Raw genomic sequence first — 12,324 nt, 5'->3', positions numbered from 1 at the left:
ATGCATTTGCTACACCTGTGTCCACTATTATGTGATATGGACACAGACACTGTCTTCAAACATGTCAATCTATGTGTCACACAGATGACACATGCAGCCATGGTATGTATACCATTGAGTGATGGTGCACATGACATCGCAGAGCAGATAATACTTGCACAGCAATGTAGTGTCCATGTACACATTGTGTTCCAGGGTGTAGCCAGTCACTGCACAACTACACACATGCATCAAAGCAATGTATAATGTCATTAGAAAGGGCTGTCTACACTTGCATTGCATGGTGTTGAGCAACACATGGTCTGCCTGCTGACACGTGTGTGGTGACTGTTTGCCTTGAGATACTGTCACCCACCATCACCCACTATTGTGTATGTGCTGCATTGTTGGTGTGTGTGTGTGTGTGTGTGTGTGTGTGTGTGTGTGTGTGTGTGTGTGTGTGTGTGTGTGTGTGTATGTGCTGGGGTGAGCAGTGTATTCCTGTGAATGTGTACATGTGTGCATGTGTTCATGTGTGCATGTGTGCATGTGTGCATGTGTTCATGTGTGCATGTGTGCATGTGTGCATGTGTTCATGTTTGCATGTGTTCATGTGTGCATGTGTGCATGTGTGCTAACAGCATGTACAGATTGTAAAGTGCGGTTCCTGTCTTCCTTCCACAGGTGCTGTGTTAGGCATGGCTGAGTGTAGCAGGGAATCCGATGTCACCGCCACTAATAGTGGAGATGATGAGACATGTATTGTGGCACAGGAAGGTCTGACAGAGTCTGTCATTGGTCCACCAATCGACAGTACACAGCAGTCAACCCCATCTATGTGCACACTCATACTGCCAATACATCCCTCGTCACCAATGGCCATAGCCTAGCGACAGCATACAGTTGGCTTTGACCAGGAGAGGGTGGCACCTATGGCATGTGCATCCCCTCACAGCAGCCATAGCCAGATTACCGGAATGGTACCACATAGGTGGATGTCCAAGGGTTCTCGGGGGAGCACCACTGGTTGTACTGCCCCTGGCAGACGTGCCCCCGGAGGTATTACAACCTCCAGTATGTTCTGGCCTGTAATGCAGGCACAGGCATGTATGGAACGGTACACCTGACAGGGACTAAGGGCGCAGAGGGCCCATTACACTGCTATCAATGACAGCATCCATGACCTTGACGGTGCCATCCGGAATTATACCGAGGTCATTGATAGCCATTGGAGGGAGACATTAGATGTCCTCCACAATGTGTTAGCCATGATCCAGGACCGTGCGGGAAGGATGAGAGGCCGACGTGGACGCATGGCAGCAACAGCATCAGCTGGCATTTGTCATGGACGGACCACAGATCACAGCTGCTCCTGTAGTGGCAGTACCAGCCCCAGCAATGCTGGGGCTGGCCTGTCCATTGACTGTCCTACTAGACCACGTGTACATGGCACTGGCCAGTCCCAGCAGGGACATGGGTCCAGTCACCATACCTCTGCCTCTGATGATAGCACCCGGTCAGGGTTGGTACCCGATACTGCCTGTAGCACCCCTGCTAGGCGCAGGTACGGTGTCCTTGGCCAGAGACAGTGATCTGTATGCCCTAGCAGGTACAGTCGGTGGCTGTCCCACAACCACCCGTATATGGCAACCACATGGTGGAGTTGTGTGCATGCAGACACACACACATTTACCATACAACTAAGGCTCACACATACACGCACACATTACATCAACATTGGCCCATGCTTTGTCCCTCACACACACACACACACGCACACACACACACACACACACACACACACACACACACACACACACACACACACGCACGCACACACACACACACACACACACACACACACACACACACACACACACACACACACACAGACATGCTGATTGGATGGGTCAATGTCGGGCTCTGGCAAACCTACAACACACCCTGTGCATATGATGACACCTGTGCCACCTCCTGTCATCTGTCACATTGATGCAGAAATAGGCTAGCATGCTTCTGATGCACAGGGTGACATAATAGCAGTGTAGCACTAATATCAAGTTGCCAACAGGAAGGTGTACTGATATCCTAGTAGGTATATCTGAGCAGGCATTATGCATCACAGCCCTGATAGTTATTGTTGCAATGTTTACACCAGTGTTAGGTCTGAGTATGTATTGTCCACCCATGTGCAACTTGGATGAAGTGTACAGTGTTGACAGCATGTGTTAGTGAGTGGACAGTATGTGTGTGATGTGTGCATTACAAATTAGCAGGTGTACATCTGTGAACATGGTGTGTGCGCACTGTCTGCATGTACGTACATAGTGGACACGTGGGATATGCGACATACCCTGTTCTACACATTGTTAACATCTCATGGTATCTTTTGATGGCCAATATGCATTCTACTACAGATATGTACTAACATGGATACACATGTGTGTATGACATGGGTTGGTACTATGCTGTGGGTGATACCATTGATATCTGTCAATGATCTGCAGTCTGGCAGTATACACCACCTCAACAGCATGACTATAACCAATCATTAGATGATGTCCTGACAAATGACTCACAGTTGTAGGAAACTCAGTAACAGTTGGATCCTTCCAGTACTATACTATGACAGTAACCAGTGGTATTGACCACCACACGTTCCTGGGACCACACCTGTGTGGCATAAAGCCCTCTTCAGTACATGCAAACATACTAGGGATATGTCCATCCACATCTGGTAATGCATGCATTGGCCTACACTGCATTCCCCGGATGGGACGCATATCCTACACAAGGATATCATACAGACAGATACCTGTTGTCCAATACATTCTGTATAGCAGTATGCTGTCTATGGCATGGTCATCCACATTTACTATACATACTATCCCGACAGTACCACATAGGTGGTAGCCTGAATACGTATGTTGGGTACCAATGTGTACAGACAGACACGTGTTATGTCATCTGTCCCTTGGTATCCACATATCCATAGGTATTGTGGGGTCCCTCTGTTTTTCACATAACACATTAGGGGCCTGCATGCATATCCACAGGGCTGGTGCACACCTATCATGACTGTCCATTATTGCCAGTCGTTGTTGTGTATGAACATGTCTGAGATATACCCCAGCAATTACCCTCACTCACAGTACTCTACAGTACGTGTCATGGATGTGTGTGGCAGGGATGTCCTTGGCCGTGGGTCACTACATTGGCCGGTCTTGACGCAGACATACATATGTGGCCTATGATCTGAGAAGCAGCGGCACAATCTGTCGTAGGTTACAAATGTATTCATGTATATGCAGGCTTCACACCTATGTACTGATTGAGGTAACATGTAGACAAATCTATTTGACACACAGATACCCAATGTGTGCAATGCACATACTGTTTGAAACATATGTCATACCGTAGTAAAAGCAAAACCCACACTCCATTGACCACCTGTGGCACACACACACACTCAGTGTTTGCAGAATTCAAACCCCTACCTGACTATGTTATGACACTAGTGAGATACGCATTAACACGGCACGCTATATTCATTACTGGGTGGTTTCTAGGACTCAAACCCCTACCCGACTATGTTATGACATTAGTGAGATACACATTAACACGGCACGCTATATGCATTACTGGGTGGTTTCTGTTCTCCTTGAATATTTGTAGGATGCTGACATCATCAGACTTACCAAAGATGGATGTACCTCTTTTAAAAGGTGTTTCCACAGTCTCCAAAAAGGCAACCCCTCACAAAGGAAATCACACATATACCCCCCCCCCCACACACACACACACACTTGGCATTTGCAGGACTCAAATCCCTACCTGACTATGTTACGACACTAGTGAATTATGCATTAACATGACGTGCTATTTGCTTTATTGGGAGCATTTTTTTCCAAAGCTCTATTTGTAGGATGCTGACATCATCACACTTGGCAAAAAGGGATTCACCACTCCTAATGTATTTCCACAGTCTCCAAAAAGGGCACGCCTCTCAAAGGCAGTCTCACACACACACATTTACAGGATTCAAACCCCTACCTAACTATGCTATGCTACTTGATAGATACCCATTAACATGGCACACTATATGCATTATTGGGCGGTTTGTGTTCTCCTTGAATATTTGTAGGATGCTGACATCATCAGACTTACCAAAGAGGGATGTACCTCTTTTAAAATGTGTTTCCACAGTCTCCAAAAAGGCCACTCCTCACAAAGGAAATCACACACATACTTGGCATTTGCAGGACTCAAACCCCCATCTGACTATGTTATGACACTAGTGAGATAAGCATTAACACGACACACTATTTGCTTTACTGCGCGCACTCTTTTCCAAAGCTCTATTTGTAGGATGCTGACATCATCACACTTGGCAAAGAGGAATTCACCACTCCTAATGTATTTCCACAGTCTCCAAAAAGGCCACTCCTCTCAAAGGCAGTCTCACACACACATTCACAGGCTTCAAACCCCTATCTATGTTAGGTTATTGGAGAGATACGCATTAACATGGAAAACTATATGCATTACTGAGTGGCTTTTGTTCTCCTTGAATATTTGTAGGATGCTGACATCATCAGACTTACCAAAGAGGGATGCACCTCTTTTAAAATGTGTTTCCACAGTCTCCAAAAAGGCCACTCCTCACAATAGAAATCACACACATACCCCCCGCCACACTCACACTTGGTGTTTGTAGGACTCAAACCCCTACCTGACTATGTTATGACACTAGTCAGATACGCATTAACACAATGTGCTATTTGCTTTAGTGGGAAACATTGTTTTCCAAAGCTCCATTTGTAGGATGCTGACATCATCACATCAGACCACTCCATTCAAAGGCAGTCCCACAAGCTCAGCATTTGCAGGATTCAAACCCCTATCTAGCTATGTTATTCTACTGGAGAGATACGCATTAACATGGCACGCTATATGCAGTACTGAATGGCTTTTCTTCTCTTTGTATATTTGTAGGATGCTGACATCATCAAACTTACCAAAGAGGGATGTACCTCTTTTAAAATGTGTTTCCACAGTCTCCAAAAAGGACACTCCTCACAAAGGAAACCACACACATACACCCCCCTCCACACTTGGCATTTGCAGGACTCACACCCCTAACTGACTATGCTATGACACTAGTGAGATACGTATTAACACAACAGGCTATTTGCTTTACTGAATGCATTCATTTCAAAAGCTCTAATTGTAGGATGCTGACATCATCACACTTGGCAAAGAGGTATTCACCACTCCTAATGTGTTTCCACAGTCTCCAAAAAGGTCACTTCTCTCAAAGAAAATCTCACACACATACACTGAGCAATTACAGGATTCAAACCCCTACCTAACTATGCTAGGATACTAGTGAAATATGCATTAACATGATGCGCCTACGTGCGTTACTGTGTGGTCTTTCTTCACATGCTATGTTTGTAGGTTGCTGACATCAGACTGGACATGGTTATGTGTGTGCACGTAGTGTTATGAAATCCCACAAATGAACCTTGTGGGTCAGCAGGTGTGAACATCTTGAACAGGAATACGCAATTCATACCTGGTGTGATCTATCTGTGGACATATTACCATTCCTTCATATGACAATACATATTCATGCACGGATTGTAGGTTTTGTGGATACCACATGTGTCTGTGATGTTGGTAAAGGGCTATTCAAGGTCTACGTGGGACATGTGTTGCTCCTGTCAGTGTTGTTTGTCCTGGGTGACTGCCCTGCAAGATATCTAGCAGGTTTGGGGAACATGATGTGCTCATTAACATACCACAGATGTTTGTTTTGTGCGTTTGTCGATTTACAATATCTCTGTTCCTAACTGCAATCATGATGGACTCCATGGACTAGCATTTTGGACTTTGTAGGCTTATAGGAATATAGTTCCATGGTGTGTTGTGCACCAACACTTGTGGGGTGTGCCACATGTTGCTGTAACACATTCAGCAGTGTAAGATCCTGTAGAGAGTGTGAGGCTCAACAGACTGTTTGGGTGCAGTGTCTGTTTGTCCTGTCATTCACTTATGACACATATGGGGAAACATTGTTATCCACGTGATGGGATTCATTTGGCATTGTGGGGAAAAGTTTACACATTCTACATGTGATATCTCCTGGTATGATGCTATGGCCTTTTGTCACTGGGAGGTGGGTATGTATGTATGGGCCTGTCTGACAGGATGTTGACATTGTCAGTCAGGTACAGTTGACCCTGACTGAGGACATATATGACTGTACATCGATATTTCTCACCTAGCTAAAGGAGGTGTAGTGTTTCTGTCTGTACTCCTTTGCAGATTATCTTTCCACAGCAACAACAAACCTGAAAACTAAAACCCTGTTATACTGTTTTACACAGTTGACACACTACTGATCCTTTGTGATCAGTCGACAGTGTATGTCATCATCATATCCTGGCATGTCCAAAGGTCGGTTTTGTGTGTACTCTCCAGTACAGTTGGTGCATATTGGAATTCTGACGCATTGTTACAACTGCCTTATGTACACAGGTAACACTGTCTTCCTACCAACAAACTCAGATATCTGTGAGAGGTGCAACTGTATAGATGGACAGGAGGCTGAGCTCTCCCAAGCCATGACTGGCACAGTCTATCGGGTGGTGAAGGTAACCACACACAGCACAAATACAGTCACACATGCACCTATGACAACAGCAAATTGTATACATTGACACACAATGACATACTTGGAGCATCTAATTGTACTCTGCCTAAGTAGCTGAGACATCCAAAGCAGACACAAATGGCTAACACACAACCATACCCACATATCATCACATAGTTCACAAAGTCATTGTGCCACACAGTCACTGCCCGTAGGCCTACACAACACACCTCATACAACCGTATTAGGTGAGTGCAATTGTCGGTCACACTGACATCCCACTCACCAGGATGAACAAGGTGAAGGTCACTTTGTGCTGTGTGTCGGGTGCCAGGATATGCCACATGACACATGCACTGTTGTCAGTCAACTGCAAGTACAAATATGGCTCCATCATTGAACATTCCAGTGTGTAGACCCTCAGACATTCCTCCCTGGACTACATGACAAGAGACATAGAGGGGCTCTCTGATCATGTAGGCCAGGACAGTATGACCCTGACCTTGTGTAACATCTTACCCTCACCAAGTACTATATCACAGTATACAGATGACATGATCAGTTTTAACAGTTGCCCAACATATTGTTGTCATTCACAGGGGATCCAGTGTCTCTCAGCCTGGGATTACATGCTCAACATGCCATGTACATTCGCTATGGACACCATGCAGCTGTCATCCCTAGGCTTTCACAGACTGCCTTAGGATCTTGACACACACATAGTGGCTGTTTGAAGTGAGGGTCAGATGACATAACCACAGCCATAGACGTTACATGGTACAGGAAACGGACAGTGATGGTGCTCAACAACTGATGTCTAACCCTCAGAATGCATGCACTCAGGACTCACATCAGTATGGCATCTGTCGATATATGTGCAGTAACAAACACCTGGTTCAGGCTCACAAAAGCGCAGCAGCACTAACATGTTTTACGTCATACCATGGTTTTCAGACACAGGACACGGTCTGGGCAACAACAATAGGGGGGGATTCCATATACATCATTCATACACACACCTCCAGGTTGGTAGCAGTACACAAAGCATTGGGGGACGTACATGTGCAACTGAGAGTGGTCAAAACTGCATTTCAGTTTGTAGACTGTTACAGACCACACTCCCAAACATGGGCACAACAGTCGTTATTCCTGGGAACACTGGGGAATGTGAAGGTCTCAACAAAAACCATTATATTGTGTGACTTCAAATACACAAACATTGACTGGGTATACTACTCATGCAGTGTCACCCTTGCGCAACAGTTGCTAAGATTGTTACACTCAAATGCTAGGGCAGACCTGGTCACCACACTCACAGGGAGTTATACATGTGGTACCTGATCATTATACACATGGGGACTCTATGTTCCATAACAGAGGTATACATGTAATTGTTAAGGTCGGAACATACATTCATCTTACTAGACATACATATCCCATACACACACACACATCCTATGTGATCTCAGTGACATACTTCTCATGCACAAACATCACACTTGTACAAACTGAGGTGGTATCCCTCAATGACCCTGGGACAGTGTTAATTATGGCTCAGACAACTACATACTTTACAAGCACATTCGATGGACAACTACTGGAATTCATGGATCATGCTATCCCAGATAACCACAAGACTCACTCCTCCAAAGGCAGGGGACCTGTCTACTGGACCACGGCCATTACTGAACTTTACATGGACAGGAGGAGGCCACTACATTATGGAGCACAATCGCAATCTGGAAGGCATCTCTGATCAGTACTATGGTATAGCTACGATCAGTTGTTGATTCATCTAAGGCCCACTTCTAACAGACACTTGCAACAGACACTGTGGACAATCACAAGGCCTTATTTAGTTATGTCAGGGACCAGTGTGGGAACTCACAAACATGCTGTGAGTTACTGCATAATTACAAATGATACAGTGAACCCACTGACATTGCAAACATCCTGGAGAACAGGTTCAGTGGGAATGTTTCCCCACCATCTCCCCTGCAGTGCACATCTCCATCACAACAGGGTGTAGCCTCCCTGACATCACAGATGAACATTTGTGTGTGCTGCCCTCTCCATAGCAGACAACACAGCATAAGTGGGACCAGATAGTGTCCCAGACTGTGGCATACATGAGATTCATGACAAACTTCACACTCACATTATGTCACTGTTCAATATCACAGTTACTACAGGATTTGTACCCATGGAATGGCGTACAGCTATGGTGTACACGCTACACAGTGCTGGTGCCACTAGGGACCCTGGACATTATCACAATATATGCCAAACTATCCTGGTCTGCTATGCTATGGAGTGTATCATCATGGAACACATATACATGCACATTGTGAACCTACAGACACTGGACCCTACACAATTTGGTGTTGTTGTGGGCATATCTTGCCTCTTGCAGATGTTTGATGTCTTTAAACAGTTAACAGGTCCATAGACGTACACACAGTTGTCCACACAGCCTACCTGGAGCTTGCACACCACTTCTACACAATACCTCACTTGGCCTTTACACATTAGATCACCAAATTCAATATCTACACATATGTCACAATCTGGATTGCTAACTGGATCATGGATAGCACACACATGGTCAGTATTGCAGGTGCCATGTCTGACTATACACCAGTTACACGTGGCATCCCACAGGGCTCAGTCCTGGGACCTCTCTTGTTCTCTATATATTTCTGATACATACTGGCTAACACAGGGGGAATATGGATGACCATGTTTGCAGATGGCTGCAAGCTGTGTGCCATATTCGACTCCACAGCTGGCACAGGCATCTTCAGAAAGGGTCTCACAGAGATGGCTGACTGGTGCCAGAGCCATGGCCTACAGCTACCTTACTTTAGATGCATAGTCATCACCTTTGGTAGTAACATCGTGCACACACATTACCACATAGGTGATGATACATCACGTACAGTGTGTGCGGTTTGTGATTTGTGGACATGAATACTTAGTACTCTTGACTTTGACATTCACTTTGCCAATGTTGTTGGACACACCTTCTATTTAGGCAATCTTATCCCATACAGTTTTACATCCAGATCAGGTGGGGTCATTGTGACCCTGTAGTTATCTGGCACATGCTTGGATACAATGGCGCATTTCGGATGTACCTTACCCAACACCTGCAGCAACTGGAATGTACACTGATTTACATACCAAGTGGATCTGGGGACTCACACAGAGGGTATGCACAGTTTGGCTATGGTGACCCCAGCTCTCCTCAGTTGCTTACTGCCTACTTGGATGCAATCTGTGCTTTTTCTTTGATGCCATGTCCATCACAGCATTGATGGACAGGCTCCACGTGAGGATATCAAAGTCCCTTACAGCTACATGCTCCAAGGACAGGTACATGAGCAATGATGTTAATAGGACATGCTGGAAGGGCATATTACCATCACAGAGGCTCCACTCACTCAGGAATGTGATCACAGTGCCACATATGCACAGACCCACGCTGAACACCTACAGGTGACATCTTCACAGGTGGACGGGTGATCGTATGTTTAGCCCTGGGAGATGTTATGGGTCCTTGCTAGGCAGAGGCAGAATGACATGAACATATGTGAGATATCTTGTGTGACCTACTATTGACAGGCACAGTCTACTGATCTAGCATGATTGCAGACTACAAACACACTGTGGCTAGGCTTCTACATACCCTAGGGCAGATAGCCTAGTGTCAACCTCTGAACCTATGCCAGTGTTCAGGATGCACATTGTTCAGTGATGGTACTGATTGCAGGTTTTGTTTCTTCTTTGCTTTACCACTTCCTATGAACAACCTAGGTTTCTGCATTACATATTTGATTGTAACAGTATTTCACTATTTTATATTGTGTCTGTTGTCATATCACTGTGTGCACATGGTGGATTGGTGAATAGTGTGAGGTTCCTGGGTTGACACTTGCAACTGTGGAATATGTATGGCCCACTGCTGTACTCAAACTTTACCTAAGTGTGTGAGCATGCCCAGTTCAGACTTTCAGTGTTTTGTTGCCTGACATTTGTCTCATAGTGTCAAGTATGTGAGCATGCCCAGTGTGACCTTGCAGTATGTTGCTGTCTGAGGTCCACTACTTTTGTTGATGTGTGTGAACATTACCAATATTAACATTTATACTATATGTGTGTTGAATATCAGGTTCTATTATTACTGCAGGCCTCACCTTTGTGTCTTGACTCGACAGGGATTATGCTATGCATGCAAGGTTTCCATTAGATACTTAGCATTGACTTATCAACATTTATTCATGCAAGCTGACCACTTGACATAGTGTCATGGTTTAGTGGTTCTGTTCTCTGACTATAATGCACTGTATTCTTGGTTTGAGGACTATCACTGCTTCATTTTTTCATACATGGCAGAACAGACTGCTTCAAGAATAGTGAAGCAAATATGAGCTTTTAATGAACTATACCCACATTTGACCAGACTTGAACAACATTGCTCAATGTTGCCCAACATTGCTGGACAGTGCACAATATTGCTGAACATTGCCTGTAGTTGTGCTACTTAGTGTATGCAATTTTGTTCACATATACTAAATAGTGGTGAGAGCTGTTTAGCAGTGCTTTATATTGCTTAACACATAGCAATCATGTCTCAGGTGGTGCTGCAGGGCTGCCTATGTTGGATGCACATTTTACACTCCCTATACATGTTTGTTAACAGGTAGTGTCAAGTTAGGCATCACTTTTACTGTATGTGCGAGTCAGAGAGAGGTATCATTTCCAGGGTTCCTACTGAGCCAGTGTATATGCTATGCGTTGCCTCTTTGCCTAGGCCAAAGCATACTGGGCACGCATCATTCTGCCTACTGGGGCAGGCTCAGGTTGTTCCTCCTCCGAGTCACGCTCTGTCTGTGATGGGCTTGGCAATGGTGGGAGGCTGTTGTGCGCAGCCCTATGCTGCTCCTGCTGCAGCTGTTTTCACAGGATCATATCGTGTAGCATAGCACATATCATGACTATTTGGGTACATGTAGTTGGTGAGTACTGCAAGGCTCCACCAGATGTGTCCAGGCACCGGAACCATGACTTGAGCAGCCCAAACACACGCTTGATTACATTTCATATTTGTGCGTGTGCCTCATTATGGCATTCCTGTTCAGGTGTGTGTACATTTCTGATGGTTGTCATCAGCCACGGCTCGAGTGCATATCCAGCATCCCTCACTAGATGACCATGAGGGATGTCCCCATTGGCAAATGTCTGGTACAGCTGTGTCAGATGCCATATATGGGAGTCATGGTAGCTTCCAGGGCAGCTAGCACACACATTCATTATTATGCCCTGGGCATGACACATGACCTGGCAGTTGATGGAGGGGTAACGCTTGCGGTTATAGTAGACCCTACCCCGCTCACCGGCTGGTGCTTTAATACAAATGTGCGTGCAGTCTATTGCACCCACTACCTCAGGTTATTCCGCTATTTGCTGGAAGAGATGCATATTGCTGGACAATACCTCACGGGAATTGGGGAAATATACATGATCACCGACATGTGCTGCCATGTCATTCAGAAACTGGTGCAGTACCCTAGATGCTGATGCCTGTGAAATCTCCATCATATCGCCAGTTGGTCTCTGGAAGGTACCTGTTGCTAATATTCTTAGGCCAACACATACCTTGATTTCCACTGGGATGGGTTCCCCTC

The sequence above is a fragment of the Protopterus annectens genome, chromosome 6.part0 (assembly GCF_019279795.1).
Source record: "Protopterus annectens isolate FY-2018-M chromosome 6.part0, PAN1.0, whole genome shotgun sequence".
NCBI classification, from domain to species: domain Eukaryota; kingdom Metazoa; phylum Chordata; order Ceratodontiformes; family Protopteridae; genus Protopterus; species Protopterus annectens.
The sequence above is the reverse complement of the archived record's forward strand: the minus strand, read 5'-3'. Positions refer to the sequence as shown.